The sequence below is a fragment of the Lutra lutra genome, chromosome 10 (genome assembly GCF_902655055.1).
Source record: "Lutra lutra chromosome 10, mLutLut1.2, whole genome shotgun sequence".
Classification (NCBI taxonomy): Eukaryota; Metazoa; Chordata; class Mammalia; order Carnivora; family Mustelidae; genus Lutra; species Lutra lutra.
In genome coordinates this window covers 26,447,860-26,474,380 of record NC_062287.1, presented here as the reverse complement: position 1 = coordinate 26,474,380, position 26,521 = coordinate 26,447,860, and positions in this window count along the sequence as shown.

Genomic DNA, 26,521 nt, shown 5'->3' with positions numbered 1-26,521 from the left:
GAGTCAGTTCTTTGAAAATATAAACAAAATTGACCAACACTAACTAGAGTAACCAAGGGAAAAAGAGAAAGGGCCCTGATCATCACAAATGTAAATGAAAAAAAAAAAAAATGTAAATGAAAGGGCGCCTGGGTGGCTCAGTAGGTTGCACCACTGCCTTCGGCTCAGGTCATGATCTCAGGGTCCTGGGATCGAGTCCCGTATCGGGCTCTCAGCTCAGCAGGGAGCATGCTTCCCTCTCCCTCTCTCTCTGCCTGCCTCTCTAACTACTTGTGATCTCTGTCAAATAAATAAATAAAAACTTTAAAAAAAATGTAGATGAAAAAGGAGACACTGCAATTGATAACACAAAAATTCAAAGGATCATTAGAAGTTTCTATGAATTTATAAAGGTTAGTATGAGCTACCAAACTAGACAACCTCAAAGAAGTTTTTAAAAATCTTAGAAACATACAACTTACCAAGCCTGAATAAAGAAAAAAAAATAAGAAATCTGAATAGACCAGTTAGTAGAAAGGAGACTGATCAATAATCAAAATTCTCTGAATTTTTAAAAAAAAAAACCCTCAGGAGCAGAAGGCTTCCCTGGAGAATTTTACAAAATATTTAAACAAGAACTAACATCAATTATTCTCAAACTTTTCAAAAAAAAAAAAATGAAGCAAAGGGACACTCCCAAGATCATTTTACAAAGCCAACATCATCCTGATTCCATAACCAGAAGAGGACACTGTTAGCAAAGAAAACTACCAGCCAAGATCCCTGATAAAGATGGATGCAAAAATTCTCAATAAAATACTAGCAAACCAAATTCAATGGCAAATTAAAAGGATCATTCACCATGATCAAGTGGGATTTATTCTTGGGATGTGAGGATGTTTCAACATACACAAAGCAATCAGGATGATACATCACATTAATAGGATGAAAGAAAAGAATCATATGATCATCTTAACAGATGCAGAAAAAGCATCTGACAAAATTCTAGATCCATTCATGATAAATATTCCTAATAATTAGGCATAGAAAGAACATACTCAACATAATAAAGGCCATGAGGACAAGCCCATAGCTAACATCATACTCAATGGCAAAAGGATGAAAACTTTTCCTATGAGATCAGGAAAAAGGCAAGGGTGCCCCCTCACCACTCCCATTCAACACAATACTGGAAGTTCGGGCTAGAGCAATCAGGCAAGAAAAAGAAATAAAAGATACCAGAGTTTGTAAAGAAGTAAATTGTCTCTATTGGTCTACTAAATTATTTTATATATAAATATAATATAAAATCCTAAAGACTCAACCAAAAATGTTAGATCTAATCAATAAATTCAATGAAAATGTAGGATACAAAATTAATGTAAAAAACAGTACTGTTTCTATATACCAGCAATAAAATTTCTGAAAAAGAAATATAGAAATCAATCCCATTTACAATAGGATGAAAAACAATCAAATAGGAATAAACTTAACTAAGTAGGTGAAAGATATCTACTCTGAAAACTATAAGACATAGATAAAAGAAATCAAAGAAGACACAAGTAAATGGAAAGATATCTTGGTAGAATTAATATTGTTAAAATGTCAATAATACCAAAAATCATCTATAGATTTGATGCAATTCTTATCAAAATTACAGTGGCATTTTTTACAGAAGTAGACAAAACACTCCCCAAATTTATATGAAACCACAAAAGATCCTGAATTGTCAAAAAAATCTTGTGAAAGAACAAAGCAGAAGGCATCACACTTCCTGATTTCAAGCTATACTCTAAAGCTATCATCATCAAAACAATATGTTACTGTCATAAAGACAGACAAACAGACCCATAGAACAGAACTGATAACACAAAAATAAACCCAAGCATATAAGGTCAATTTATATATATTTTTTGAAGATTTTATTTATTCATTTGACAGACAGAGATCACAAGTAGGCAGAGAGGCAGGCAGAGAGAGGGAGGGGTGGAAGGAAGTATGCTCTCTGCTGAGCAGAGAGCCCAATATGGGGCTCCATCCCAGGACCCCGAGATCATGACCTGAGCCGAAGGCAGAGGCTTTAACCCACTGAGCCACCCAGGCCCCCGAGGTCAACTTATATTTGACAATGGAGCCCATACACACACACATAATTCAGCCTTAAAAAATGAGGAAATCCCATCACTTTTAACTTATGGATGGACCTAGGGGGCATTTCCTAAGTGTTATAAGTCAAATGGGGGAAGACAAAAACTATGATCTCACTTATATAAGGAATCTACAACAAAAACCTTAAACTCATAGAAAAAGAGATCAGATTTATGGTTACCAGAAGTGAAGTGTTGGGGGAGAAGGAATTGGAAGAAAGTATTCAAAAAGTATGAACTCCAATTATAAGATAAATGAGGACTGCAGATGTCATGTTCAACATATTAATGATAGCTAACACTATTGGAGGATATATAGAAAAAGTGGTAAGAGAATAAATTCTAAGTGTTTTCATCTAAGTTTTTTCCCTTTATTCTTTTCTTCTTTTATTCTTATTACATGCACATGAGAAGATGGATATTAGCTGAACCTATTGTAGTAACCATTTTAAATATATGTAAATCAGACAATCATGCCATTATGTGTTTAATTTATACAATGTGTATGTCAAATATTTCTCGATAAAACTAGAAACAAATGAAACAGTAATAAAAATGCAGAACACTTGTTGCCTTTGTGCCTCTTTAGGTGTTTGCACGCAGATAACCATCAGGATCCTAAATGAAATCCAGAAGTTTGTCTTTGTGATGATCAGGGACCCTGTCAATCTTGAGAACAAGGCGCTGAGGATTTTCATCAGAGCTGAACTAGACTGGATAACTTTGTTTCATTCAGTATGGGAAAACAAGCTTGGCTGTTGGACATGGTGCCAACGAGTGGATGTTTTGTTTGTAAAAAGATAAATAAATGATTCACTACTTTTTTTCCATTTCTCCCTGCTGTCCCTCATGCCTCTCAGTCTTCCCCATCCATCTACATGCTTCCTTTCTTGAGAATCTTGCTTAAAATTCACACACTCATTCACTGAGTATGTACTGAGTCCCAACCATGGCTCAGTGTGGGGTGTTGTGTTTTCTTAATTTTTCATAAAATTTGGTTAACTCCTACTTTTAAAAACAATTGTTGGAGTGCCTAGGTGGCTCAGAGCGTTAAGACTCTGACTTCAGCTCGGGTCATGATCTCAGGGAACTGGGATTGAGCCCCACATCGGGCTCTCTGCTCAGTGTGGAGCCTGCTTCTCCCTCTCTCACTGCCTGCCTCTCTGCCTACTTGTGATCTCTCTCTCTCTCTCTCTCTGTCAAATAAATAAATAAATAAATCCTTTAAAAAATAATTTTTAAAAATTGTTCTCTGGAATCATCTATAGAGATTCTGTGACTTACATTTTTTTTTTAAACATGACAATATCTAACCAGTGTGTGACATTGCAGACCTCAGTGTCCCTGTGCTCTTGGTTGTACCTCCCTGCACGCAGACTGTCAACAGTCTGGACCACAGAGAGCTTAGGAATATATTCACTTCTCTTTCGCCATATCCCTTCTTTTACTTCTCCGTATAATCAACTCATTTGTTTATTCATTTATTCAACAACAAAAGATCACTGAATACCCACTATATACCAGGCACTGTTCTAGGCACTAAGGACAGGGTGAGAACAGAAAAGTTAATGCTAGCATAGAGCTAGACAATAAGGAAGAGAAATAAAATATGTTAGGCATTAGATAGGGACAACGGAGACACAAGAAGCATTGAGGAGAGAGGAAGTGTCAGGGGTCATTGCAATTTTACACGGGACATCCCAGGAAGGGTTTGCTGCAGTGACATCTGAATAAAGGAAGTGAGTGAGTGAGTGAGTGAGCCACACATACATCAGGGGCAGAGCACATCCAGAGACTAGAATATCGCAAGGGCTCAGAGCCTGATGTGGGAGCAGATCTGACAAAGAAGAGAAACAGGGATGACCACATGTGGTTAAAGAGAGGGAATGACAAGCAAATAAGATGAGGAAGGTAGAAAAGAGATGTGGAGGGGTTCTGGGGGCTGTACAGGATTTGTAGAGCATTCTAAAGTCTTTGACTTCTACCCTTTGTGACATGAGAAGCAACAGAGGCTTTGACGAGACTGGTTTTAATGGGATCTCTCGGCTGACCAGTGAATAAACTGAAGGAAGGCGAAGGTGGAAGTAGGAAGACCAGTAAGGGGGATATGTCTATACTCTTTTTATTTCATTTTATTATTTTATTTTATTTTATTTTATTTCAAGTAGGCTTCGCAACCAATGTGAAGCTTGAGCCCATAACATCAAGATCAAGAGTCCCATATTCTACCTACTAAGCCAGCCCCAGGATATGTCTATACCCTTGATGAGATATGCTAGTGGCCAGGTCCATAGCCATGGCAGGAGATGTGAGGAAGCCTACAAGATATGCTAGAGAATTTGAGGGAAATATCAGGAATGACTCCAAGATCCTTTGGACTGATCAAGTGGAGGAACAGAGTTGACATTTGCCAAGATGGCTCATGATTAAAAATGCTTAACAAGCTCCACTACCTTTATCTCTTAAGATTTCTGAAATCCTTTTCTTTCATTCCTACCATTATTTCCTTAATTTATCCATCTATTGTTTCTTATCTGGATTAGTGCAATAATCACCCAGCTAATCCCTCTGTCCATTAACTGTCCCCAAGTCCAATCATGGCACAGAGTGAGCTATGTAAATAAATATTTGGTGTACTCTCAGACTAAAATTTTCACTCACCCCAAGTCACCCACTCTGCCTCCAAGGAAAATCCAATATCCTTCACATGGCTCATAAAATCTTCATAATCTGGCCTCCACCTATCTATCCACTCTCTTCTCTGAGCACAGCTTCCTTTGGAATTTATGCTGTAGGAACACCAGCAACTTGAGGTCAAATGACTCCACTTCCAACACAAACACACACTTATCTATCCATGCTATGCCCCATCTCTGGCCCCTGATTCTCTGTGGCTTCTTCTGCAATGCCCTTCTTATCCACTCTTTACCAAGCTAATCCTTCAGGCCCTTGAAGACACATCTGAGGCATCACTTTTTTCAAGAACCCTCTTTAATCACCCCTTTACCCAATGTGCTCTGTCCTTACTCTGTGATGTTGTAATTCACTCTATGGCCTCCATTGTCACCTCACTATGCACAAGGCAAGTGCTGCTCCCATAGCATCAGGTTTCTTTAGGGCCGCATCCCAGTCATCTCCGTACCTGGGATTCCCAGCCCAGTACTTGGCACAAAGTCAGGGACCAAACAATAACTGAGAAGTGAATGAATCAAAGAAAATTTTCTGAGCTATATTTTTTAAAGGAAACATATCTGATTCTGATAATTCTGCATTCTATAATGATAAAAGCAACACCATTTAAGTTGAGAAAACAAATATCTATAAAATATATTTTTGAGGGTTTTTTTTTTTTTACTTACTTCTTTGTCCAAGAAGTCTTAATAAACTTCCCAGCACATCTTAAAAGTGTAGGCTCATTTGAATTCTATTTTTGTAGCTACTTACATGTAGGATTCTAAGTGTTTCTATATTATATAAATGTGTATGTGCATGTACTTAAGTGAGAGAAAGAGAGGAAAAGAGGAAGTTGGAGAAGGAGCAGGGACAAGATAGGGGGAGGAAGGTATACAAAGAGGGGGGGAGGAGAGGGAGAGAGAGAGAGAGAGGGAAGGAAAGGGGGAGGGAGAGACAATGAAAGAGACAGCAAGAAAATTCCTCCCTGAAGTCTAAGGTCTTTGAGGTCAGAGACATTCATCAGTTATCCTTATTCTACTCTGGCTAACTTGGGAATGTACAGAGAAGAAACTTTCAACAAATGTTATGAACTACTAGAGGAATATCCTGCTGTAGAGGGGAATTTTAATAAAATAGTTTCTAATTGAACTGAAGCAACTCAGATGAAAGAAAGCAGGTCCACCGCTGCCACCAACTTGCATCCCAAATCTTCCCATCCAGGTTGGAAATTCCCTTAAGAATTGTCTGCCTGTTGAATCTAAGTGTGCAAATATGCTTCTAACATGGAAGAATGGCTTCTCAGAACCAGAACACCACTTATACATGTCTTCCTAGGCCAAAACCCTACAGCAAGTTTAATCACTATGTTCATTAAAAAGATCCAAGCAAACCTCTATAACAGGGAAAGCAATCAAGAAAATATTGCTAGGTGAACTCTCTCTCTCTCTCTTACACACGCACACACACACACACACACACACGCATTTTAGAAAATAATTCATTCTGGGTCAGTTCTCTGCTTTACTTAGTTACACATTACCTGGGTAATGGGACAAGAAAAAAAAAACAATAGATCAGAGGTTCTGGCTGAAGATATCATAAAAACCTAGTGTAAAAGACAAAACAGAAAGAAGTCATAGGGGATCATAAAGAAACATTTCCCCCTTTGTGGGACTGAGTAAAGATTTTAGAGACTTTCAGTTAGTTTTTTTGAATACTGGAGTTTTTTCTTGGAAAACAGTAGAGCACTGAGACTGGACCACAGAGAGCTTGGGAATATATTCAGTTTATGCTCTGGAGGTAAGTAAGGATACAAGCTTCAAAATTGGTATTCTTAAAGATTTGTGCCACTTTTTCCCCTTAATTTCTCTCTTTTATGCTTAAAGAGCAACTCCTCTCTTTATTCAAAAAAAAAAAAAAAGACTGTAAGACATGACAGATTCTAGGGGGTCATTTAGAAAGCCCCTTGGAGTGATGGTTAAGTTGAGATATCCTCTACTGAAGACAAAGCAGGGATACAAAGACAGGACCTTACAGTAAGTGAATGGTTCCTGTTCCTTGGAGCACAAGCAACCAAGTGACCTATAATGAGTTCTTGGAGCCTCCTTTTGAGAGGCCCCAGAGATTTTGCCACTTAAATTCACCGGAGAGACTGGGCAAAGTCCTAGGATTCAAGCCCTCTTAACAGAAAGAGCTGTAAAGCAGTGCCTGACAAAAGACAGACAAACTGGGGTGCTGCCAGAAGGAACAAAAGCCAGGAAGCATGAACGGAGATTTGACCAGAAGAGGAGGACAGGAAAGTGAAGGTTAAAATCCTGATTAAGAAAAAGAAGACAGGGGTGCCTAGGTGGCTCAGTCGGTTAAGCATCTGCCTTTGGCTCAGGTAGTGATCACAGAGTCCTGAGCTGCAACAGGCTCCTTGCTCAGCTGAAACAGGCTCCTTGCTCAGCTGAAACAGGCTCCTTGCTCAGCTGGAAGGCTGCTTCTCCCTCTCCCTCTGCTGCTTTCCCTGCTTGTAGTCTCTTTCTCAGTCTCTCTCTTTCTCTGTCAAATAAATAAATAAGATCTTAAAAAAAGAAAAAGAAGACAGGATGAAATGAATAGAATGCATTCGCATTCAATGAAAACTTTCAGAAGTCTAGTAAAGGAGAGAGAGATAGGGTCCCTCAAGATAAAAACAAAGTTTCTGGGAGGAAGTGACTCAGGCAGGGACAAGGAATACTGACTAAAATAGGCTCTGATTATAAATCAGGCTTGTACCTGAATTGCAGATATATGACTTAGTCATAGACTCTGCTGGGAATGGTTCACCTGGGCATCCTGACTTTTTTTCATTTCCAAACTATGGAGGGGCTGAAATGCAGTATAAATTGGAGCCTGCGTCTATGATCTCCAGGCATGGATAAAAGTGAATGAATATCTATCTCCCTTATTCCCCAGTGGGGTGATGATGATTTAACCTCAAGAACATAGGAACTCTGACCATTCAGCCACAGATTCGAGCTCAACAAAAGAAGCTCAGACAATCTCCCTGGTGCCCACCATGAGGTACCATTTATGAGGTGAGCACAAAGAACTCATTGCTCCCATAGGTCTCTGTTGAAGGGGCTCAGTATCCACTCACATTATATTGATCCAAGCCAAAAACTTCCACTTCACTAGACTTCATATTAGCCTAATTCTTGCTTCTGTGTCCTGTTGGCTTTATCTGGAGTAACTTCCTGCCTCTCAACATTTCATTCACTCTTCAATAGGCAGGTGAACACTAGTTCTTCCTTCTAAATTAGTGAATAGATCACCCCATAATGGTATGCTAGTGTGGCTCAGAGTCTAACACACATCATACAGAGCCTGATCAGACATTCTACTTTGTTCAAATCTTTTATGAACGATAGATCATGCTTTGAGCAGGTTAGTTAACCTCTCTCAATCCTAATTTCTCACCTGCCAAAAAGGGTATCAGCAAAGTTAGACTCAATAAACATATGTTGGGATGACTGTTACATTTCTAATTGTTGTCCCAGCAACCATGTCACCCTCCCACCCATACCTCCCCATCTAAAGTGTGGTGTGAGTGACATATTTTACGACCTTTCTTTGCTAGTCATACATAGTGTTTAGGCTAAGAGTAGGAACTTGGTCGGAGACAAACCAATGTCTTTACTAAGAAATTTCTTATAGCTGGAAGAGAAATTTCACTTCCAGTGAAATCTTTCACTCTGGTGTTAAAGGTGTAAGTCAGGGGCTGCCACATTTCTTTACCTCCACCATGTGATAAAAGCTGGTGTGTAGTAGATAGGGTGAAGCTGACATTGAGAGTAGAGCAGAGACAGAAATAGCCAGAAGGAAGGAGGGAGAATGGGGATGGGATTAGAGAATGAGGGAGAGGGTCCTGATAATGTTCATGTCCCTGGCTCCAGACACTGTGGTCCTGGGATCTGCCCTGTTTTCTTTGATTTTATGAGATACTTGTGTTAAATTCCTCTTCTTACTTGAGTCCGTTTCTTACAACCAAGAGTCCTGATTACCTGGCTGGATAGTTCTCAGCATTAAATTATGTAATTTGTGTGAAATGTTTGTCACATCGGTTAGTCTACAGTTTAAGCCCACACACATAAATGATGGTTGTTCATCTTTATTGGAAGCTGTAAAACATATTGGTGAGGTGCATGGACTCTGGACACTAACTTTTTGGGTTTTGATCCTAAACCTACTACTTAGCATCTGTGTGACCTTAGATGAATTATTTTTCTGTGTCTTGGGATTCTTGTCTGTATAATGGAAGTTATGGTGAAGACTGAACAGTTCAACACATACCACGTCCTTAGAAGGCTGATTATTATCAACCTTACCTAAACTCTCAAGGTTTACACGGTCACCTCCCCAAGTAACTAGATCAAAACGTCCTAAATGCAGAGGATTTGTTTTAAAATTTACACATCAGAAAGCACATGTAAGATATGCACAGGCTTACATAAATGTTGAATGAATTACTAAAATAATATTCCTTTATAAAATGCTCTCTAGCTGGTTAAGGTAGGTGAGTTTTCTAAATTAGATCAACACATGGACAGGTGACAGGGCCAGTGCTAGAGACCTGTTAGAAACACATCCTTTACTGATTTCTGGGCCACATCTAAAGAGCAAAAGGAGATGCACTGAAGGCATTTTTGAGGCATTGCCCCTTTGCCCTCCTGAAGTTTCTCTAGCATTTTCTCAGGAGCAAGTGGGAAAAGCTATGTGGTAAATAAAGAGCTACTTTGCCCCATTCTCCAAAACAATGGCCTTTGGATACTAAGTAGAACTGTTCTTAGATTTGTTTCCAGAAAGCACTTTGTGAAATTCTTAGGGCCCCTTTGAGGTGACAGTCATAGGAAAACTCTAGGGTAATCTTATTCTGTGGGGTAGTTATGAGATTATCTCCTTGTCCACTGGGGACTGTCAGTAATGGCAGCTCAGAGCAGCTGCAGAATCTGAATGAAGATGAAAGAGGAGAAAAAAAAAAAAAAAGAAAGAAACCCTCACCAATCCACGGCGCCTTGATGCCATCAATGAATTCAGTGTCTATCTCCAGCTGATTTCATCTAATGTGATAACACTCATGATAATAAATATTGTTAAAAATAAAAGTCACTCTGGGGATTGCGAATCACTGGGACAGGTGTTCAGAATGAGAAGAGTGCAGTAATTGGGTGACTTATTCATTATTGGAAATGCCGTTTAAAATCTATTGCATTTAAAAAAACAATATTTCAGCTGCTCTCTGGCCTTCCAAAGTCATTAGCTGGTGTTCTTTATCTGTTTGTTTTCCTCACTGAAGTGAGGTTTTTAATGTCACATAAGAATTAACTTGACTCTGTGCCAACATTTCAGAGTGAATGATGAAGCCCTCCTGAGGCTCACACATCACTCCTCACCATGCTTCTCCTCTTTAGAGCTCATTGTCTCTGCAGTCTGGGGACAGGGTTGCAGGGGGGGAGGGAGAGCCATTGCAATCCCCGCTTGACAACAAGCCCATGGAGTCATGGGAGACGGCCGTGGTTTTCCACAGTCCACACAGCGAGGCAGTTCAAGAGCTCTGAGGGAGGGCCTATGTGACCCAACTCTCAGTCCACATTCTCAGACAGGAGAGGCAAATCAATGATGATAACACTGTTTCAGGCAGTCCTCACCTCTGGCATTTTTAAAATACTTCATCGGTCTTTATCTCAATCAGGAAAAGAGTATCATGAGGGCAGTTTGTCCCATACTGCAAACTGGAATGACCAAGGCTCCAACAGAAGAAATGAGCTCCTGATGTCATGTAGCAAATTTCTAATTGTCCTTGAAGTCTATTTTGAAACACCCATTCACATTCTTTTCTAGATATTAGTTCTAGATTCTACATGAATCAACCATGATTTGAATTTCTAAGCCTGGGTTTGCTCTTGTCCATTGCAGGAATTCTTCCCATGTCACATAATGTATGTGGGAAATTGGATTTGAGACTTTGCTTTGGCCTAGAAGATTTTGCTGACCTCTTGCAGTGGTAGCATATTGTGTTCCTGTTGAATTTTATCTTCTGAGGTGGCCTCCTCAGGGTTTTTCTGAGTATCAAAGGAAAAGCTAGCCATGAGTAGAGAACCATATAGGTACTTTAATCCTACATAAAGTTGGCTGGGGAAGCCTTGGACCAAAGCTTCCCTTTCCAACTTCTAAAGGTAAAACCTTTGGAGTGATTTCCTGCCAAAGGTATCCTTGGGGGTTGGAGGAAAAGGGGGAGGAGTAGCTAAATGTTCCGCTATTCTTTTGGGAGAGCAAGCAGAATAATTCACAACCATATAATGAGTGTTGGCACCCAGGAAGTGCTGAAAATAAATAGAAAAGTTCTATTCTACCAAGCTCTCCGAACAAGGCAGCATACTGAAGACTGGGGACCAAAAGACCAAAAAAGGCAGAATTTTTGCCCTCTGGAAATTCATGGGTATTTGTCATAAGGCATCTTAGGTTCTGAGAGACAGCAAAAAGAATCAGCCCCAACACAATCAGGTACCTTCCAGGAAATGACTTGTAGGTTAAAAGTCAGGAGGCCTGGGTTTTGCTCTCTCCCCAGCCATTAAATGTTCGTTTCCTCCTGATTCTTACTTATCCTGCAAAACACAATGAAAACCATGTTTCTGTGGAAGAATTTTCCTGAACTACCCCAGTCTAGATTAAGTCTTTTATGTGTCTTTCTTGTGACATATATCAAAACTATAATTACATAGATCTTTGTGCAATTGTTTGTGTATAATTTGTCTCCTCTCTCAGACCAGAAGCACCAAGAAGACAGGGATCACGTGGCTCATGTATTGACTGTACCTCATGACAGTGCTTGGCATAAAGTAGATAGCACTAAATATTCAAGAATAAATTTAAAGAATAGAAAAATTCTACCTACACCTGTCCTGAGCAATGCCAAAGCTGATATTTGACACCCCAAAAAAGTGAAAACTGAGCCTTACAGAAAACTATATAGCACCCTGACTTTGTCTCACAGATGGAGAACTTTGTCTTGAACGGAAGTGACTTCTTCACTGACGAGAACACTAGAAGACAGTAGGGAATGCTTGGAAAGATGATAAATACAAGTCTTTTGTGCCTAACTTACTCTCTATTTTGATTTGTCCCTTTTTTTTTTTTTTTCAGCTAAGGACCACTTATATATGAGGGGGAGGGGCCTGGAAGTACAGGGTCCACCCTGTTCCTTCTGTGTCTGAGCCACACCCTACAAAGCAAGCCAATGTGGAGACGTCCAGAGTGTGTCTCATCGTGGAACAGCTTTACAGGGCCAGGAACTCCCAACTGGCTGCTGAACAACGTCTCCAATATACCAAAGAGGTAAATTAAATGCATTAATCTCAGTGAGAGTCACCATTTAGGCATTCAGGGCTCCACAGAAATTTCCAACAATTGGCCTCATTTGCTTCAATAACAAATAAAAAAAAGGTGGGGGAGGGTGAGGAGGGAAAGTTTGGGTGGATACAGGCAGCTTTTTTCTGCTTTCCTTCTCCAGACGGGTAATCAAAATGAAGTTCCACATTGAGAATATGCATTTCATTTTATTCTATACTTGAAAGCAAACACATTTGGCCCTTTCTCCTGTAATAAGGCAAATCCTTTATCTGTTATTCATTTAAGAACATAAAGATGATGTTGGTGACACCAAGACCCTGCAAGCTTCATTTCAGCCTCCTCTCAGCATAAAAAGGCAAATTTATTCTGCTTAAGATAGGTTTGTGCCGGGTACATGACATTCATCATCTTAAACCGTGGAGGCTGCAGCTGTATGGATCTATTTATGTTGTCCCCCCCACCCCGGCCCCCAATCATTCTATTTCCATTCATGGGGTTGGGAGAACCCCCTCCTCCCAAGTCATGCACCAAGGTTGACTACACATTTTGTAGGAATTGAGAGAAAGTTCAGCACAGTCTAACCCCAAGAGGCCTGATTTGGGCTCATGTTTCAAGAACTTCACCAGGAACATGGAATGGTAGGAAAGATACAAGACTGGGAGTCAGAAGAGCTGGGCTCAGCCTTGGCTGTGTTTGGTGATTTTGACTGAGTCAGTTAATGGAAATGAAAACTCATTGCTTCATTATCCCATTTAAGCCTCAAGACAATCCAGTGGATTGAAATATTACAAATTTCATGTCATATTTGAGAAAACAGTCTTAGGGAGGTCGGGAAGGCATCTTTGGACACACAGCTGATACACGAAGGAGCTGAGATTTGGATCCAGGTCAACTGATTTAGAAGCCTGAGCTCCTAAGAGCTATTTCACACTGCCTCGGGGCCTGAATTACCCTGTAAGGGATTTGGTTTTCTTCTTGCTAATACCTAATAAGGCCTCTCTCCTAGGAGTTTTGGGTAGAATCAACTTAGAAAAAGAAAGTATGTTGGAAATTATTAAAATAATACAAAGATAAGATGTTATTATTATTATTATTATAAGATCACAATGTATTGAACTTCCCAACCCAAATATTAAAAAAAAACAAAAACAAAAAAAAAAAAAAAAAACCTCACTGTCCAATCATTTTTTAAACTGTTTTCTCAGGATATATAGACAGAATATGCTCCTATGGGTATGGATGTGCTTTTCCCAAAAGGAGTTTATATGACACACTGAGAATCCCTCTGGGAGAGACTTAATCCTGAGGCAGGAAATTAGGACTTTGGGAGCTGAGAAAGAGTATAAAATAAAGGATGGATGGGCAAATCCCTCTCTCTCAAGCCAGATGTCACTTTGCTCTGGGCACACAGGATGAAAGCGATTAAATTGGGTTGGTATGAACTTCTTTAGGTCCTAGGGAGCCAAAAACAAAAAGGGAATTTTGCCTAGTAATGACCCTTGCATTCCTCTAGGCTGCCAGTGCCCTGCTCATCCCCCCTTGGCCCAGATGTTTCCATAGGTGACCACAGAATCCAATGGTAACCTGCGATCCTCCACCTGAAGGCTTTCTCTTAGAACAGTCTAGAATGGCCTGACAGTTTATGCTCTAGGAGAAGGCCTCCAGCAAAAACAGATGAGAATAGAGGGACAAATACAAGAGCTTCTTCATTCTCAGGTGAGACAACTGAGGATGTACTACATGGTCTCCCACAGGTGCTCACAAGGATTGAGCCTCATTGGCCCCAGGGATGCTCTGCTTAATAACATGAGCCTGGTCATATCCCTTCTTGTTCCTGTCTTATTTCCCACTCCTCTCCCAGAGCTTCCTGAGTTCATTTCCTACATAGAGTATTTGTACTCAAATTCTTATATCAGGTCTCCCCCTTAGGAATCCCAACCTAAGACATAGAGTGGGAGGGGTCTTTCTACATTTGTGGCAAAATAGCACAAAGAAGTATGATGACTCACTTCCCCAAACCAGCAGTGAGGAGGACTTTGGGGAGAATAGGGTAGTTGCTTAAGGCAAACTCTTAGGAAGAAGCAATGTTAAAGGTTGGCAGCTGGCAAGGTGCAACCTCCTTCTGAAGAAACCAGGACCCAAAGCCAGGGTCCGAGGTTCCATGGGCTGTAAGAATGCATCAGCTGCCATGAACAGAAACCTCATGTAATCCCAACCATTTGGAACTGGATGGTCATTCCAGGAGGAGGTATCTGGAGGTACATAAGAGAAATCTAGACTTCTTTCCAACCTGGGAATATGAATTCTCAAAACTATACTTTTAGGTGGCACCAGTGTGATCTGTCAATATTTATATGCTAGTATGATGCAGCTTAACATAAAAGATTATTAATATTTTTAGTAATGCAGTTATTTTTTTTAATCTCATATTTACTCATGTCATGAAATAGTCCTTTTCCCAAATGAAAAAGAAAGAAAGAATGTTTTGAGGAGGGAAGGAGGATTGATCTAAAAAGTGAAATTCTTCCAAGGCTTTGCTTCTCACTAACACTGATGCTCTGAAGAGTAGCTGCAGAGCTTGGATTTTAATTCAGTCCATTAATAAATGAATTATGCAATTAGTTGATATACAATTAACTGGATTCACAACGCATGTAGAGCTAACTGGGTCAGCCTGCATCTGTATGACTGTAATGTGCCTAAATGAATATGCCATCAAAGGACATGCAGTGGAGTGGTGAATCAGGTTTGTCTGAGGCAGGGAATCGTGCCTGCCAGCTGCCAAGAGTGCTGCAGATAAAGCCTTGGTCTGAGTTGGCAAGAGAAACAAAAACAGCACAATGCAGGACCCCAAGTGGCACTCTCTCTGTTGTAGCAGCATTGTTCTCCCCAGATGAGTTTGGACAGAGATCAATAAATCCCAAATCCTTCTGTGCAGAAAAGATGAGCAATTGGATTTGGATTGGGATCTATCAATCAATCACCAGCCAAGAGTGGTTCTGGCAGCACAAGATGAAAACCTCTTAGCACAACATAGCCATCCCTGGGCCGTGCAATGTTGACTGATCCTGATGCAAAGTCAATCACAATACCCAGTCCTGTGATATCTAATTCCAGCTGGAAAATGTAAGCCAATAAAACATTCAGTTGTGATTTGTGAGTGTGACCAATCAATCCATGTCCAGGAATTTGTCTCACAGTCAAGGCTGTTGCTGATCAAGTTAAGGTTGATATCAGAAACTCCCTGTTATCTGTGACCAAAGCTGATGTGTGTGTGTTGTGCATGCACACGTGCACATGCATGTGTGTGTGTGTGTGTGTGTGTGTGTGTGTTTCCTCTCTAGGGAGAGAGGAAAATTAAGGGAATGTCTAAATTAAGTTTACTTAATTTTGTTTTTGAATTCATCAAAAATGTTTTGGGATTCTTGAATCTTTCTGAGTCAGAATCTGTACTTTAACAAGATCCCCACATGATTCACTTGTACATTCTGGTTCTGTCCAAGAAGCCTGACTATAAAGCACTTCACATTCATAGGAATAGTCATTGTAATAAAATAGGACATTAAGAGCTCCTCTTGTGTGCAGAGGTCCTGTGATATGATAACTCATTATCGATATGAAGGTATTGACATCACCACCCTTAGCACCATTACTGGGTTGAGAGCATACTTCATGTGGGCTCTGGTCTGGGCTTCATCATGATTTGCTGCATAAATCACCTCACCTCTCAGTGTCTGTTTCCTTATTTAGACAATGAAAAGGTTGGATTGGATTATTAGTTCCCAGCCTGCATTACCTTTGTCTGTGAATATGGTAATGAAAGGAAGCAGAATAACATGGTAGTTAAAAGCATGGGATTGAAGTCCAATGGTCCTTGGGTCAGATCTAGGGTCTGCCACTTGAGAAATTTAATCTTTCTAAGCTTTGGTGTCTTCAACTGTAAATTAGACACATTTAAAGTGTTCAGTTGCATGGATTTTGACAAATGTATTCCATAAAATCCAAACCCCGTTGAGACATAGAGCACTTCCATCAGCCCACTGTTCACGCTTACCCACTATGATGTGGTGGCATACCACATACCAGCGTGGCGCTGCAGGTAAGAGTGGACGATGGGTGATGGAAATGCTCCATATCTTGGTTGGGGTGGTATTCATATGGGGATACATTTCTTGCAAATGTAGAACCATGCATTTAAGGTGCGTCCATTTTATTTTATGTCAGTATACCTCAATAAAGTTGATTTAAAAAAAAAACACTTTGGGGACTAAAGCAGTTCTTTAGTTCCCTTCAAGAGCAGGTTTCCCAGTGTGATTCCTGGAGCATAAACCCAAACAGCAGAGGAACAGTAGAAGCGAATTGAATATTTCAAGCATAGGATGGGTATTCATGGCAAAGCCACTGATTTTCCCTTGTAGTTGACCTTCTGGGGCTAATAAGTGCTTCACAAGTCATTATATTTGGCATAAGTATCATAAGGGTACTAAGGTATAACTTCTCCTAGGACCCATGAGTGGAAGGCAATCTGCCTCCCTGTGTGGCAATCCTCCCTGGGGCAGAGGCATCTGGAGTTTCCAGAAAACATGGGCAAAGGCAGAATCTTAGCCTTCCTCACAGACCTGACCACCATCCTATGGCCACCTCAGAGGGGAAATGAGAAAAGAGATAGCCTCCCCCATTGCAATCTCCAAGAGCTCAGAAAATTCACTTAAAAACAAAAATGCTCATACACAAACAACAGCTACAGATTTAACCCCAAGTGTCAAATGTAAAGAAGTGAGCAAATTGCTAAAAATGAGTTGAAACACAGCCTCGGGACTTCTTACCACAAGCTGTTAGTCTCTGACCCGGGTTTATGATCTGATCCAATTAGCAGGTGCTACCTTAAAATTATAGAGCTAAAAGGGCACCTTAGAGATCATCTAGTCAAAGGATTTCAAATTATTTTTAGCCACCAAATATTTTCCTCAAACCAAATCTTAAGCAAAGATGTAAACTGATAAAAGCATTAAAACACAGGAAATCTAGCAGAAGCAGAGGTGGGGATGGCAGAATCCCACCCACCACTAACCCTATCATGGTCTCTGAGGAATGCAGTTTGATAAGCACAGGATCTGATCCAATGTCCTTATTCTACCAGCTAGGAAACTGAGGCCCCGAGAGACTTCTATAATTAGGCAGGGGCAGAGGCGGGTCTAGAAAGCTTCTGACAATAGTAAAAAATACTTTTTGTTGTTGTTGTTATGCAAAGTTGCCTCTATAGCACAGAAACCCATTATTCTGGGCCAAATGATTTGTTCCATTCTGAGCCACTCCATGGAGAATCCTGAGAACTTCATGCAGGAGTCAGCCAACTCAGATGTGCTTAGCAGCCATGGGTCATCATTGCCTAAGTGCTCCTTTTCAGAGATAGTGCCCTAATTGAGACTGGAAGGACAAAGTGCCTTTGCAGCTCAGGAGGAAAGTAAGCCAGGAATAGAAAAAGAAAAACAAAGATCTCCCCATGGCAAACCATGTAACTGGACCAAGGTAGGGAGCAAGGGGAGTGTGGTCAGAGACACCTGGAGGAGAATGACAGTCAGCTGGTCTGATGTTGCTGGGGGAGAATGACAGTCAGCTGCTCTGATGTCCTTTAGGCCCACCTAAAGGACAGCCTCTCGCAATCCGTCCCCCTATGTTTAGTATTCAAGTAAGCCACTAACACTTGGAATCCAGAGGCCCAGAAGGTTTGGTGAAAACCACAATTATACCTTCTTCAGAGTCCCAAAGAATTTCTTGGAAAGGCTGCTCCAAGTCCAGGCTCTCAGGTAAGAGTAGGAACTAAGCCAGGAGGTTCCTCAAGCTGGTGTCTTCCCATGGCAGCTCAGAACTGGGATTCTGCCACTTACAACCAGGAACCTCACATCACCCAGGGGCCACCATGCTTCTTCCCTGAACCATACTGAAGAACAAGAAGCTGGATTATGATCCCTTCAAAGTGGGTCTAATGGTTCCGTCTATAGAGTGCCAAAGCTCCTGCCACCTGCCCCACCCCTTGCCATCCCTGGATTCTTGTTCAACTTTAGGGTAGGTCTCAGATGTTCTGGAAGGAGGGATGAATCATTCTAAGTGAGTACCAGTGTGTTCTGATGCACCAGTTCCTGAAATACTATTGATGTGCCCTGGTGTTTGAACCCTAGAAGGTACTAAAGTGTTCCCAAGCAGATGCCTTCAGCCTGTGGGGTGCACACTCTGCATGCTAGTCTCTACCCCAAATCCACCCCCGAGCCTGCTATGCCCGGGTTTTGAGCTGTCTGTGGTCAGCTCGCATGCTGAGCTGAGAAACAAAATGGATCTGAAATGGCCCTCTGAAGAGTTGAATAGGCCTCCTAGACCATAGAGAGGATTTGGGAGAACCAAATATAGCATATTTTTTAAAAATTGCTATCCTGGACCAAAAGCTAATGAAAGTCAGGAAAGTTCCCAGAAGATACTTCAAGACAAGCTAGTCATGTTTCAAGGAGCACGGCTGGATTCATCCAAGTGTCGAGTCAGCTGGGTCCTTTGCCCTTCAAGGCTGTCATGGTCAGTGAATTTCCTGGTGACAGCAAGGGAGCAAGCTGAGCGCCCCGTTCTCCAGATGTGTGCTGTGGGACACTGCAGCCACGGCCACTTGTCGTGTCTCCATATGTACCACGCAGCACAGACTGAGGGCATCTCTATCACTGCAGAGACTCCTGGGGGGCAGTGCCTCTCTGGACCTTTTGTCCAGTGTTTATTTGTCTGCCATCACCTATCCGAGCATCTACGAGATCCATAGCAGTATGAGAGGTATGATGTCAGGTTGGGCTTCAGAGCAGCAGCGGTCTGCTTGGCTTTCAAAGGCTGAGCCGTAGGTCTGGGTGGAATGGGGTCCGGAAGACAGGAAATGCCTTACGGGGAGAAGAAGTGGCTTGTACTGGAACCACTCTCCCTCCCTTTGCTCCCCTGGACTCTGCCCTTCCTCAATTCTTGGCACCTCTCCTGCACTTTTTGTTACTTAGCCTTCAGCTCTACTCTCCAGATGGGTAGGCTTGTTGAGCCTGCATTTCCTTATTCATAGAATGAGAGTAAGAGCCTTCTCACGGGATTATTATTTTTTTAAAGATTTTATTTATTGGGGCGCCTGGGTGGCTCAGTGGGTCAAAGCCTCTGCCTTCGGTTCAGGTCATGATCCCAGGGTCCTGGGATCGAGCCCTGCATGGGGCTCTCTGCTCAGCAGGGAGTCTGCTTCCCTCTCTCTCTCTCTGCCTGCCTCTCTGCCTACTTGTGATCTCTGTCTGTCAAATAAATTTGAAAGAGAGGAAGAGCACGGAGAAAGAAGCAGACTCCACGAGCAGAGAGCCTGATTCGGGGCTCGATCTTAGGACCCCTGAGATCATGAACAGAGCTTCAGCAGACCTTCCACTGACTGAGCCACCCAGGTGCCCCTCACAGGTTTATTTTAAGGAGCAAATAAAGCCCAGCAGAGGGACGTATGCTACACAAAGTGTGGCACGTATTAAAAGCTCAGCAAACGTTAGTCCTTTTTTTTTTTTTTGTCTCAATCAGGTTGACGCTGGAGGTCCTTAGGAACCACAGTTTCCTGGGTTTCTCTGACCAGGTCCTGGCTGCTGAGGCTACACCCCGTGGTCCCCGCATGTTCTGCCGATGCGCTTCGCCAAACTGCTACCGTTAATTGCAACTATTTGCAGCCTATGGTGGAGCTTTTTCTTTTTCTCTTGCTGTGTTTGGGCGGCAGGTGGTTCTCATTACCGCGCAGGGAGGTGGTGGGATGGAGGCCCCGTCACCTGCCATGTGATTCTTGAGCCACTTGTCTTGCGCCCAGGGACTGTGGGTGAACTCTACTGGTTGCACAATTTGGACTCTTCTCTGGTTAACCTTTAGTCTTGTGAGGTGCAGTCTAGGGATAGGGAAAAGCCATGGATTTTGTAATCAAAGTCAGGATTCCCAGAGTCCCAACTCCATCTTATTGGCAACTTTGGTCAAGTTGCTTATTCTCTCTACACTTCCGTAATCTCATCTGTGGGCTGAGGGATTCATTCTACTCAAGTCATAGGACCCTTGTGAGGCATGCTATGATGACACACAGTAGGGCATGGTGTAGGCAGTACTGTTCTCTTTCCCCCCTTGGGTGAAAAACTCAATGATTCTAGTGCAGAGAGGCAGCTCTCAAGACATCATCTTGTTTATCCCAGTTGTGTATCCCTCACGCATCATGTGTGAGCACGTCATTGCATGGTCTCATTGGGTTCTCTTGAGAGCCTATGAGAGAATTTTCATTCCATGATGAAGGTGAAGAAAACGGGACTCAGAGAGGTTTGGTAATATTTTCAGTGTCAGGCAGCCAATGGTGGCAGAACTGGGAGTCCATTTCCAGCCTGTCTCTAAACTTATGCTTCTTTCCATTGTCTTCCCAGTCCACAGCTGTGTCATGAGGAAGGCAAAGGGCTGGTGGGGATGATTGGGTTTCTCTGCCAGAGGCATTAGTGTGCATTCCACCCCTAACATCACAGGGGAACGAAAGAGGAGCTAGGAACTCAGAGACAGTAATGGGAAAACACCTGGGTAGGGCCACTCTGAACTTTTTAGCCGAATTCTTTACAATGCTCAGTGATTGGGGCAAGATATTTGCCAGAAGGAGTTAGCACTCAGGCAGTGGCCTGGGTAACTAGAATTGGACAAATTGACTTCATACAAATAAAATGACCCAGTAGGAACAGTAGTCAGGAAGTAGAGCCTCATGTCTTCCCTTTTATTCTCTCGGCCCTCTTGTCTGCCCTAGTTAGATGCCCAGTTGTTTTCCTCGGTCCTGGCACCATCTCATCACCCAGAGCAAACTATGATTATCAAAATTTTCAGTTCCTGCTGCTGATTCACCTGTGTATCCTGAATCAGCAAAACTGGAGGATATGCGCTCCCCAGAGAACCCTGCCTCCAGCTCGCTCCTGGAGAGCCAGTGACGATATCATAGCCAATATTTAAAGCACGAGCTCCAACAGCTCTACTCGCAGATTCTATACATAGAAACTTCTGTCCAGTTTCTCCTTGGTAAATGCATATCTTCTATGACACATCCCACAGACACAGTGCAATGGTCTGGGCTCAGTTTGGGGGGGGGTGCTGGACAACCCCCACAAACCACTTCTCTTTGGGTAAAGACATAGAGATGATCTTCATGAACCAAGAGTTTAGAGCAGGTAGCAGTTTCAGCCATGGAGTGGGAAACACGCCATATCACCGTGGTCTGTTTGCTGGTGATTGCTTTCAGAGTGTTTACGATGATGGGTATCCCAGGCAATATCAATAGTATGGACCTGTCTCATTTATAGAGCATTTCATGTTGTTCAAACACGTCTCACATAGGGATCGATGTATCCCCATTTTCCAGATACAAAAACTGAGAAGGAGGGTGAAAGCTTCACAACAAGCTCACTGCAAGACTAAACGCAATGACCTTCATTCATTCATTCATTCATTCATTCATTTCTTCATTAACAAGGGTCTACCTACTGAGATGCTAATTGCTGGGGATGCAACAGTAAGCAAAATGTACAAAACTTCCTTTTCTACAGCAAAGTTGAGTGAGACAGTCATTGAACAAAATTAAAAGTAAGTGGCACACTCTGTGTGGTGAGGGGAGCCAGCAGGGAGTGGGGGTGGGGGTCAGGGAGAGGGTGGCCTCTGTAGCCCCATGAACTTAATCAAAGCCTGAGGACTTGGAAGAGGCGAGGGAGTCCCTGCTAAAGCTCTGGATTTTTCCAGTTTGCTTTCCCACCCTGAGCCATAAGTTGTGCACAGGAGCACTGTCGGAGAAGATGAATGGGCGATTTGTCAGAAGCTGAGACTTTCTTGGCTTGCCCCAGCCAGCAGCCAGTGTCACCTTGCCCGAGGGCTGCTTCTGAATGGCAGAAGAACAGAGGCCACAGAGGCCAAGCTGAGCCCAGGCGCTGTCCTTCCTCGTCGGGGATGTGATCCGAGGACTCGGGAAACCAAAGGATGTCTGCATCACCACGAGAAAAACTTAATGAGAACAGGGAATGGAAACGGTGGGGGTGAGGTTTTAATGAGCAGAAGAGAAAAGGAGGGTATTGGGGCTGCCCATTTTCATTATGAGTCACCAACCAGAGTGGGGAGCAGCCTCCGCTGTACGTACACCGGCCCTCACTCCTGGACCCGCTCCTTCAGCGACAGAAGTGGGCTGTACGCTTTCCCCCTTTCACCCACTCTCCTCCTGGGCGTCTGGTTCTTTTCTTTCTCTTGACACCCACATGCTCAGATTTCACATTCCCTTCTGGGCACTCTTGGATCCATCAGTCCAAACTGGTGTTTGGTCCTTCTTTGTCTGCTTTCGATCTCCACTTCCCTCTCCACGTGCCCTATCCCCTCTTTCCTGCTCACCTTTCCCATGCTGGGGCCAGGCCGGTGGCCTGTCACCCATTTATCAGTGCATTCCAACTGTAACTCAGGTATTGATCTGTGTTTGTTGTTTTTTTTTTTTTTTTTCCCGTAAACTCAGGCTGTAAAGGTTTCATTAGCCTGCCTCACAGTCATTACATCAAGTAATAGGAAACATCCATCTTCCTTGGGTTTCACTTCTGTACCCAATGGAGATCGGTTTGAAGAGTGTTAATCAAGCTATGAAAATCATTGGCAGCTCATTCCTTTATGATGAAAAAGCTGGTTTGCAGCCTCACTGGGTAGCAGAGGCCTGACACTTTTAGATACCTACAGCAATTATGGGCTGTGTGGTTTCCTACTTAGGGACACTATTCTTTGCCTAATGCCTGTATGCAAATCTCATTCCTTGGGATTCTCTGAGTCACAGGCAGTAATAAGAAGGCATGGCCAAGGCTAGGCTCCTCTGCAGATCCCTAAGCAGAAGGGGGCGGGGGGTGGGGGTGTTGGTCACTGCCATGGATGCCTGCCAAGGCCAGACCTGTACAGAGGTGGGAAAGGAGTCTACAGAAATGGTGTCTTGTCTAGGTTGGAGCCCAAATATCACTGACTTGCCCACTTAAACCATTTCCTTCCACCCAGCCTTCCAGACAGAGCTCAGTTCTTCAAAGATCATTCTGGCTTCTCTGTAGTTAGTGCAGAAGGTACAGAGGGAACAGAGACATTGACACCAGCTAGGAGGAAATTGCAGCATCCCAGGTCAGTGGTTGTGGTTGCCAGGGCCAGGGTAGTCAGAGGAGGGATGCTGGGAAGAGCTGGGAAATGTGCTAGATAACTTAGAGACATATATTTAATCCCACTGTAAGTCTGTGAGGCAAGTATTATAAGCCCATTTTCCAAAGGAAAAGACTGAGGTGCAAAGAGTTGGAGAATTATCCCTGCTCACAGCTTCCTAATGTTGTTCCCTCTAGCTTAAAACTAGAGCAATCTTTTCTCTACAGCCATGATGGGAGCACTTGTTTGATAGGAAGGGCTGGACAGAGCTGATGAAGGAAATAGAAGTAAATGTCTATTATGAACAGTGCTTCAAATCTAAATCTATTACCTATCCTCCTCCAACACACTGATCTGCTCCTTGCACATATATTTCCTATGTTCTTCCCTGTCTGGCTTAAGCTTTATTGTTTATTTCTCAAGTCTTTGAAAAACCTCAAACAGCAAAGAAAAGAGCTTCTATCCCCAGGGTATCAAAGGGGGAACCTGAAATACAGCAAGCATGAAAGTTTCTGGAAGTTACCTGTTTTATCTTAAAAAATTTATGTGAATGTTGTATTCTGCTTCACAATGCATCTATGTTTATGTTAATGTTTAAAACTATGTTGTAAATTGTAGTCGAGCATAACTTCTTAAAAGCCAAAGGATTTTTAAAGGTTTACCTTCTTAAATCATCTTCCATAATATTATAAGTACTTTGTACTGTTACTTCCTGTGTACCAGGCATGGTTCAGAATGTGATATTCGAATGACCTAATGGTAAGGTTTCATTATCTCCATCTGCAAATGAGGAACAGGGTGCTCAGAGAAGGAAATGTATTTGCCCAAGGACACAAAGTTAGTAGGTGGCAGAGTCAGGACTAGGATCTAGATATATCTGTCCCAGCACCTGTGCATGAGGCCACTTGCCATATATCTGCAGAGATGGGGAACCTAGCGTGGAAAGCTGATCTAGATAGTGTCTGAAACTTTATGCAGAAAAATAACATCACTCATGGTTCAGGTGGGTGGGACTTTACAAAACACTCTTCAGAGAAAGAAGCTAATGTGATTCTGGGACCGGCCTCTGGAGGGCAGTAGCTGGCAGGTCAGCAGTCTTGTCCAAGGGTATCATTAAGGTTCAGATTGGTAGAAGGGCAGTAGAGGGCCACAGGGTCTGGCATTTCTGCAAAGAGTTCTGACCATCCGCCCACACTGAGGTCTGTTTTCAGCCTTTACTGGAGGGGTTGATCAGAAAAAGCAGGTGCAAAGACTAAACAGATCAAGTCTCAAAAGAGAATATGAGGGGCACCTGGGCGGCTCAGTGGGTTAAAGACTCTGCCTTCGGCCCAGGTCATGATCTCAGGGTCCTGGGATCGAGCCCCACATCGGGCTCTCTGCTCAGCGGGGAGCCTGCTTCCATTCCTCTCTCTCTGCCTGCCTCTTTGCCTGCTTGTGATCTCTGTCTGTCAAATAAATAAATAAAATCTTAAAAAAAAAAAAAAAAAAAAGAATATGAGCTCCAAGAGGGAAGCCAGTGAAATGAGGGTCCAGGCTTAAGAGTGTGCAGGGCTTGAGAGGACAAGGGAGCAGAGGCTGCAACTTCGTTGGATCAGAGAGCTACAGCCCATCCCCCACCCCTCAGAGCGAGGTTTCTGCAGACCCCACCAGCAGGCAGGTGTGGCTTCTGTTCTCCTGTCTTCTCTGGCCCAGTATGGCTTTGGAGGGGTGGGGTAGGGGTAGGGGAGTGGCTCTAAAGTTAGAAGTATGTGGGCTCCATTTGTGAGATACTGAGAAAGATAGCAGAGAAGAGGTCTACACAGCATTTCTTTTAATGGGTCACCTGTTCAAATCCCAGTTGCTGTGGCCCAGCCCCCCTGCAATTCTAATTTAAATTACTGTATGCTACTATGGCAGTTTGACTCTTGTTTCTATTTTTGACAAAGGGAAACAACTTTAGGCTAGTCTCCAAATAACATCCTTCTCCTGTTAAAACCTTTTTTTTTTTTTTCTTTTAAATGTAAACAATCAAGCCCAAAACCTACAAGGCAGTTTGGCTACCTTCTTTTTCTCCAAAAGTTCTGCACTCTATTTATGGGGTAAGACAGAATCTGGACACAAAATGGAGGGAACCATGTTTGAGGGGTCTCCCTTTTTCTGATAGATCTCTTGACATTTTGCCATTCCTTATTTCCTGCTAACTCTAGCCAGGGGAAAATCCGGCTTGGGTCATTTCCACTCAATGTAACAAGAGGTCAAGATTCAGGCGAAGAGAGGAATGAGTTCATTTGCAACCTCAGGGCTAGAAGCACAGGCCCATTGCAAACCCCAAACCAGTTAAAAGACAGGAAGCAAAGACTAAGGGTAAATTGTCAATAACCATCTTGGGGAAAAGGTTAATCTGGAGCTTCGGGGAACTTTTGTGAGGGCTGAGATCATTCAGAACCTGTTCAATGTGTTAAAAAGCAGTCATTTCCCAGGGACATGGGGCACCTAGTTCCAGAAGGGATAGAGGAAGAGTTAGAGAAAGAGAAATTTCTATCATATCACACATTAGCTATTTGTTGATTCATATTTTTTTAAAGATTTTATTTATTTATTTGACAAAGGGAGATCACAAGTAGGCAGAGAGGCAGGCAGAGAGAGAGAGAGAGAGGAGGAAGCAGGCTCCCTGCTGAGCAGGGCCCTGAGATCATGACCCAAGCAGAAGGCAGAGGCTTAACCCACTGAGCCACCCAGGCGCCCTTGATTAACATTTATTGAGTTCAGCTCTATACCGCAGACTGTGCTACATGCTTTATATGCATTTCATGTGATTTAACCTCTCAAAAGCATTGTGAAGAAGGAACTGGATATTTTTCCACTTTACAGATGAAAAAAGTATGACTCAGAAGTGAATTGCCTGAGATGTGCTAGAATTGGAACTTCAACTCAGGTATGCATAACCACAAATCCTTTAGTCTTAACCATTACATTTTATTGTCTCTTTATACTACTTGTAATAACTTTGTTGTTGTTGTCTGGAGTTGAGTTAAACCTTAGATTATTTCAAATCTCATATATAAACAGTTTGGGTTTCCTACCTGATTATGAGTTCTATTAGGAAGAGACAGTTTTATGCTTCTCTCATATTATCCCAAATGAAAAAAATACCCTAAATATAATAATTTGCCTTTTCA